A 7,564-nucleotide genomic window follows, 5' to 3' on the forward strand; every position below is an offset into this window, starting at 1 on the left:
ATTAGATGGAGTGTTCCTATGGAGGTTTGAAGAGGGTGGTGGGAAGAGTTGCAGGCCCAGAAGCTGCCACAACTTAAGCCTTGCTGAGATCATTCTGGTCAGGGCAGAAGGTGAGAGGGAATGGCTCCCCCCCCCCTTTGAAGCTGGATAAAGTTTTATTAATTTTCATTCCATTGACCTCAGTGAGTGGAAAGTAACTATGCTAGCTCCAGGGCTGGCATTTTTTTTGGGGGGGGGGGCATGACTCACCCACTAGCCCCCAACCCCTCAACCCCTCAACACAGAAAAGGGATGGGGCTTGTATGCATGTCACACAAATTCTGGATCTTTCACAAAAGTTTGATTTGTTTTTCCTGGTAGGAGGAAAAGTGGAGATTTGAGTATGTTATTCTGGAATCCAAGCTGAATAATGACCATCTCGTGTGGTTGCAATGCAATGAGAGAGCGACAGAGTAGGGGGGATCCATCAACTCTACCACTATATAAATGCAGGAAGTACAGGAAGGCTCTTAGCTGCATGCAACCCAATGCTTTTTTTCAGGGGGTACTCAAGGGAATATGGTACGGGCACCTTTTTGCTGTTAAAAAGTGTGGCACTTACTGTAACAATTTCATGGTGAGTATCGGCACCTATTTTTCTAGCAAAAAAGCACTGAAGCAACCCATAGTGTGTCTGTCTGTCAGTCTACATCTCTCTAAAGTTATATATTTGCATCCACAAAATTTTGCATGCCAGAACCTCCTTTGCTGTCTCATCCTGCTTCCCCTGTGAGACATAATAATCTGCTCAGCTACAAAACCTTGGCTTGACCTTTTCCTTGTGGTAGAAATGTGCACTATGCTTGCATCCCTCTTGCAGTAGGCAGTGAGCCACTTGTTCTCTGGCGGTCTTGGGGCTTCTTTGGTCATTTGAGGTTAGGAATTTGAGAAGAAACAGTGTGAAGGCCTTTGGGGCAAAGGACAAGACTAAGATCACAGAAGGGAAAAGTAGTGAGTCATTGCTTTATGAATGCCAGGTGCTTATTCTGCTGCCATGCCAGGCTCTTAATAAATCAGGGTATATTGAAATGGTGGTCATAGCCAAAGCTGAACCAGCTGGAAGAGTGCAATCAGAGAGTGTATCTGCTCCAAAAAAGAAAATTCCAAAGATGCTTCCTGTTGAAAAAAAGATGTTTTGCAGCATCAGTAGTTGGCCTTGAGAAAAGGCAGACACCTGTTGAGAAAAGACAGGTAATGATAGGTCCTGCCGCATGGGAGAGTAAAGAGCAGGGAGCTGATGGCTTGTCTGCAGCTTTGATAGATTTAAAAAGAAAAGAAAAATAGGCAAGGTCTCACTCATCTCCTTCATTGACCTCCTTAGGTAAATGTTTGGCAAGCATATCTGCAAAACTGCAGTGATAAAATGAAGGCCAGCACCTTGCACTCAGAGAATGCCTGCTTTACTTCTGAAATCACATCTTCTTTCTGTAAAACAACAGAAACACCTCATCTTTCACTGCCTAGGAAGTGAGACCTGGTCCACTTGTATTATATAAGCAGTGACTCAGCAGCCAGACAGCTCTTTAGCCAGCTCTCCTCCCCGGTAAGTAAGAAGTCTGGGTTTGTGGACACATAGAGCTGTGTTAGTTACTGGTGTAAGGTAATTGGCATCCAGTGTCACCAAACAAGCCAAGAAAGAAGGCAAAAAAGGTTTCAGTGGTTGTATCTGTCAGGAGCTCATCTACACTCGAGTAGGACCCTGGCAGAGACACATGCCCAACTGGCATGTTCTCTCCCTCCTGGTCGATCGTTCGGGAACTTCAAAAGCTTTCTTCTGCCCGAACATCACAGCGACTGATGCCAACAGACATTGGCACACTTAGGGATCCACAGAGTTTGTGCAGCTTGCGTAACAGACCTGAGCAACCCAGCATTTTGGTTAATCTACTTTATTTACATATAAACACACATGGAGCACTGCAACATGGCTCCCTCTCTCTCTAGCATCAGGCAACAAAGAGAGAAAGAACAAAGGACAATAGTCCCACTTCACGGAACACAGTAACACAAACATCCTGTTTCTGTCACTTCCCACTTTGTGGAGTCAAAACACATACTGTCATGTGATAGAAAAAAAAATTCCATGACTGCAACCATGGAGCAGGAATTCTAACAGTATCAATCATACCAGCATCCCTGTGTGGTAAATCAACAGCTGACAATATCTACAGCATTTTGTCAGGAAAAGTGCCAACTACATTGACCCTTCTGCATCATTGGCAATAAGTGCCTCTTCTTCAGTACATCATGGGAATCAACATTAACACTCTCATTGTGTCACTGAGAGCAGCAGCAGTGGCCATTGTGGTGGTAACAAAGCTGTGGAGCTGTTTCCCCAGCACTTCTTCAACTTAGCTGGATGGAAAGGGAACAGGGTAGCAGCAAGATTGTGGCTGCATGGATGCCCCAGACAGAGTGCCAGATTGGCTCTGCTAGCATGTCTGTGTAGTGCCAGTCTTACTGCCACCCTGTCCCAGCCAGGTGTGCAGCAGTGACACAGATGTCAGGAAGGTGGCTCTGCCCCGCCACTACTGGTCACCAGTACGTGACATGACCAATGTTGTTGCGTGGCGAGTTCCCGCCCCCCACCAGGGAGAAATAAAGACACAGGACACCAGAATTAAGGTTAAATGGGCGAATTAGGCCACAACTTTATTGATTTCAGGAATGAGAGGCATTGGCTTAGGCATTGGTCCTATCGACTATCTGGCTCCAGCCCGTTTGCTGAAGACCGGGAAAGGTTAACACCATAAAGGGGGAGTTCCTGCTGAGACACGTCAACTAGGAGCTCCCCCGGGTCACCGCTCGGGGCGTGCCTTAGGCCCACATCTCCATAGGCTTCAGACAGGGCCACGCCCCCGGAGTCCTTTATTGGACCATGCTTCGCTTTTTTGGGGGGAGGTGATGGCGTTTCCTCCCCCACACATCCTCTTAACTCCTCCTTACCAATGCCTACCGCAAATGCCGAGGAGTTGTGACAAGTTGCTACGAGGTAGGCGAAAAACCAAGTGGCTGAAAATCACCAATTGGGAAAAATTCCTACCATGCCCCTTGTGGTGACAGACCAAAGTCCATAGCAAAGTCAGAAGCCTACCTAAAGGGAGGGAGGGTGGGAAAATGTGATGGCTGGTGTGGCGAAAAGAGGGCGAGCCCCGGCCGCACCGGTCCTAAATAGGGCAGGCCATGCCCCCCCAGCGACCCAATTGGCTGGCTGGGCGGACGACGCGGCTGGGATTGCCTCGTTCTCGCGGGGGCTGCAACCCAGCCCCCGCGCACGTGGGGTGGGCGTGAAGCCTGCAACCCCACCTCCTTGCCAGGTCCCGGAAGTGGCTTTGCTGGCAACTATGGGTAGTAGCCAACTAACTCTTGTTCAGAGTAGACCCATTGAAATCAATGGACCTAACTTAGTCATGCTAATTGATTTCTATTGGTCTGAGTAACACTTAGCTTACTCTCTCCAAAACTGGAAGAAACCTTCACTCAGTGATAGAACACATGTTTTATATGCAGAAAGGTCCCAGGTTCAGTTCTTGACACCTCTGATTAAAAGGATGGGGGGGGGAACTTCAGCTAAGACCTTGGACAGCTGCTGCTATGGAAACAATGCATAGCACTGAGCTCGTCTGATTCATTGCAGGGATGGAAGAATCTGCCACTTTTGGATTCCCTCCATTTTTCTGCTTGTAACTTCAGTTCTTCACATTTCCAGTTTCCAAATTGTCAGCACATATTATGCACAATCACTCCCCCCCCAGCAATCTTCAATGATATAGTGCATTTCTGTATGTCATTTTCACCAAAATATGTGTTTTATGCAAACTCCCCCCCCAAAAATATATATGCATTTTTGTATGCGTTGTTGGTTGGAGAACTGTAATGCGACATTAGGAGAAGTGTAATTTCCATTTGAGGAAATGACATTTGATGCACAGATGACTGTAGGTCAACGAAACCCACACATGTCATGCAATAACATTGTTCATGTGACTTTCAGTGTGCAGGGAGCATGCACAACAGGTGTTGGGAATCCGACTGTAGTGCCAGTTCCCAGGCCTGACCTACACATGTTCAGTTGGACATGTGAACATGCTTTTCCCGTGTGCGAACAGTGCACTCTGTATTATAGCCAGGAAGCCTGCAAAAAAGCAGGGCGTTGGAGCATCAGAACAGTCCTACATGCATACAAATGCATACAAATCCTCTTGCCCTTGAAATCCCACTTCCCTCCCTGTTCACATTCATGCACCAGAGTATGCACTGATTGTCTCTTGAACAGGTCTAGGTTCCACAATGTATTTTTTCCGCTGAGTATATCTTATGTGTATATAAAGTAAGCTGAAACTAAAAGCAGACAGTTCAGGGGTGCCAACTTGAATAAAATACTGGGGGTGGGGGAGGTAGGCCTCACTCTACACAATTGATCATAATACACAACAGACACACCCCATCTGAATGGCAATGCCCCTCGAATATTTTATTGGAGGCATCAAAGGAACCTTGGCCCCTTGAATTTGACTCCGATGGTTGTGTAGCATAATATTTTATAGATAGGGAAATGAGGCAGAGGTAGCAACTTGCTCAAGGACACATGGGAAGTCTTGGAAATGCCTGGTGTCCTAGTTCTACCTATTAGATTACATCCAGACTCGCAACTGTACACAATTGGAAAAATGTTATTTCTGTAATACAGTGGTGCCTCGCAAGACGAAAAGAATCCGTTCTGTGATTCTTTTCGTCTAGCGCTTTTTTCGTCTTGCGAAGCAAGCCCATTGACGGATTAGTGGATTAGCGGCTTTTAGCGGCTTTTAGCGGCTTATCGGCTTATTGGATCAGCTGATAAGCGGCTTAGCGGCTTAGAAAAAGGGGGGGAGGAAAAAAACCCCGCAGGAACTCGCAATACATTTTCGTCTTGCGAAGCAAGCCCATAGGAGATTCGTTTTGCAAAGCACCTCCAAAACGGAAAACTCTTTCGTCTAGCGGGTTTTCCGTCTTGCGAGGCATTCGTCTTGCAGGGCACCACTGTACTATTTCAGCTGAGGTTGATCGTTTTGAGTTGTCTCCCCCCTGCTTGCCTTATGTTCTTACTTAAGGTTATTATGGGAGCATTTGAAAAAACAAAGAATGTTTTAGTGCTATCTTCTTGGCCATCTTAACCACTTCCTAAAACTTCAGATGATAATACTTTCCAGGAATAGCTGGCAAAGCTATTAATAGCCATGTGGCCATTTATGAAAATGAAGCAACCAGCCTTTTAGGGTCTCCCCAGGTCATTCTCTTAGTCCCCTTGTGCTCTTGCAATTCAAGGAGTTCAGATGCAGAATCAAAGGTCGTGGGATCAAAGGTCATCCTTAAATCTTGACCTCTCTCACAATGGTGTTCGAGCAGCTTGGCCAATTTCCTCTGGGTTTTATTTGGCAGGCATGAGGCCAGCTTGGGAAGCAGCCTTTCCCACAGATGTTGAATATAAAAGAAGCTATGTATGAGTGGAAGTTATGCATGCAGATTGCAATCAGAATAGGGCAGGTTTGTTTTTTCAGCATATAACACAGGAATTGTTGTTCTGCTAAAGCACCAAATTCCGATCGCTGAACTCAAAGATATGTTTATATCCAGAGATTACATTCTTTGGTTTCACCTGGCAGTGTTATGTGTGCTCAGAAGCTCAGGCCTCATCTGTGATTCATAGTGTTTGGAGAGACTCCAGCTGAGAGACTCCTAGCGTCTCTGTTCTCGAAACGACTAGCCGTCTGGTTAATAGGCAAAGGCTAGTTACGATTTATGACTTTTCTGTTTAATATGTTCACATTTATGAAAATGGTTGCTATCATTGCCTCTTACAATCTTCTTACCTAACAGCTGTTTTCCCTTTGATCCCATTTTCGAACATTGCAATTTCATGCTTAGATCATGTCCTTCCTCCCATCAAGGCCAATTCACATCTTACATTGTCTGATTCAGGAAATCAATCCTGTATGTCATCCCAGAGTTTGGTTGCCCTCTTGAGCAGGGATGGGCAATCTGTGGCCCTTCATATTATTGGCCCTGCTGGCTAGGACTGATGAGAGAGAGCAATCCAACAACATCTGGAGGGCCACAGGATAAAATACTTTTATGATAGTGTATAGGAGAGAACCATGCTGTGTTTTAGGGTGATCCAATGGTTATCTGTTGAGGGGCAGTATCCTGGTCTCTTATTTGCTTTGTAATTTTAATGTGAAGGACAGGGTCTGCCCATATGGCAATAAATTGTGCACAAATGGACTTTGGGGTTGGACAGGAGCATACATCAGCTTGTAGATCATTTTTGTTTTGCTTGCTACAGCAGGCTTTTAAACTGAACTCTGATTTTATAGTTTTAACTCATTCCTAGTCCTATTGCATTGGGTTTCTTGTACACTACTTAGAGATGATTGTGATTCAGTGGTATACGAATTGTAGAAATAATAAAACAAATCCCAGAGGTTAATCTCAGTCATGTGCAGACATTATCTGCAGTAGTCCAAAGCCTATTTCAATATTCAGTCATAAAATCCATGTCCTCTTTTGGGAAACAAGAGCTGCAAAACAGTGAAGTGGAAGCCATTTCTAGCCTCAAAAGGATCCCTTGGTCAGTATAGGACTTGACCGAAATGTTTTGAATCTCTATGTTTGAATCTCTGCTTTCTCCTTTGCTGCTTTCATCAGGCTCTCCACATAATAAGAGTGATCCACTCTAAATTGAGAGTCATCAAATGGAGGCTGTTTCAGTCAACCTCTACACGGTAGTGATAAGAGGTGAGCTAAAATTGGAGGTAAGAAACTTGTGGCTCTCCTTATGTTTTTGGACTTCAACTGACATCAGCTCCAAGCAGCATGGTCACAGATGGTCCAGCAACATCTGGAGAGACAAAGATCCCCCATCTTTAACTTAACCGGAAGATCACCACCTCCATGCTCACAGCATCAATCAGCTGTTTTCATGAGTTAGCTAAGTCATATAAAATGTTTCTTTCCTCTTTCTCTAATTTAATGTTCCTGTGAGTCTTCACTTCCTGATTTTACTAAGATCAGAAACAGATGTATCAAACTACAGGAAGCAGGGTAGAGAGAAGGAATATTTTTGTGATATTTCTAACTTGGCCGTATCCAGGAAGTGCTGTTCAAGAAACCAGCTCCGCCGTCGTACCCCAGCTCCTAATCTGGAAAATTGCATGGGCTTCCAAACTTTTAAAAACCTGACCTCAAACAAACCTTGGAAGGGTTTACATTTACACATCACAGTTCACTAGATCTTTCTTTATCAGGGAGTGCTAGTATCTCCTGCATCCAGAAACACCAGCTCCCCGTTAGTAATTGCATTGTATTTCCATTACCTGCATTGATCCACAGGGATTTCTACCCTTTTTAATAGTCTTGTTTATAACACTATGTGCTGAGCTCATGTTTGACACACACCATATCTAAAGAAGCAACGAATGAAATAGGCGGAGCTCAAAGTACTAACTTCATTCCAGACTTTCAGCATACTGAATGTAAAGCTGATTTA

This window comes from Podarcis vaucheri (assembly GCF_965113315.1).
Source record: "Podarcis vaucheri genome assembly, chromosome: 4".
Classification (NCBI taxonomy): Eukaryota; Metazoa; Chordata; class Lepidosauria; order Squamata; family Lacertidae; genus Podarcis; species Podarcis vaucheri.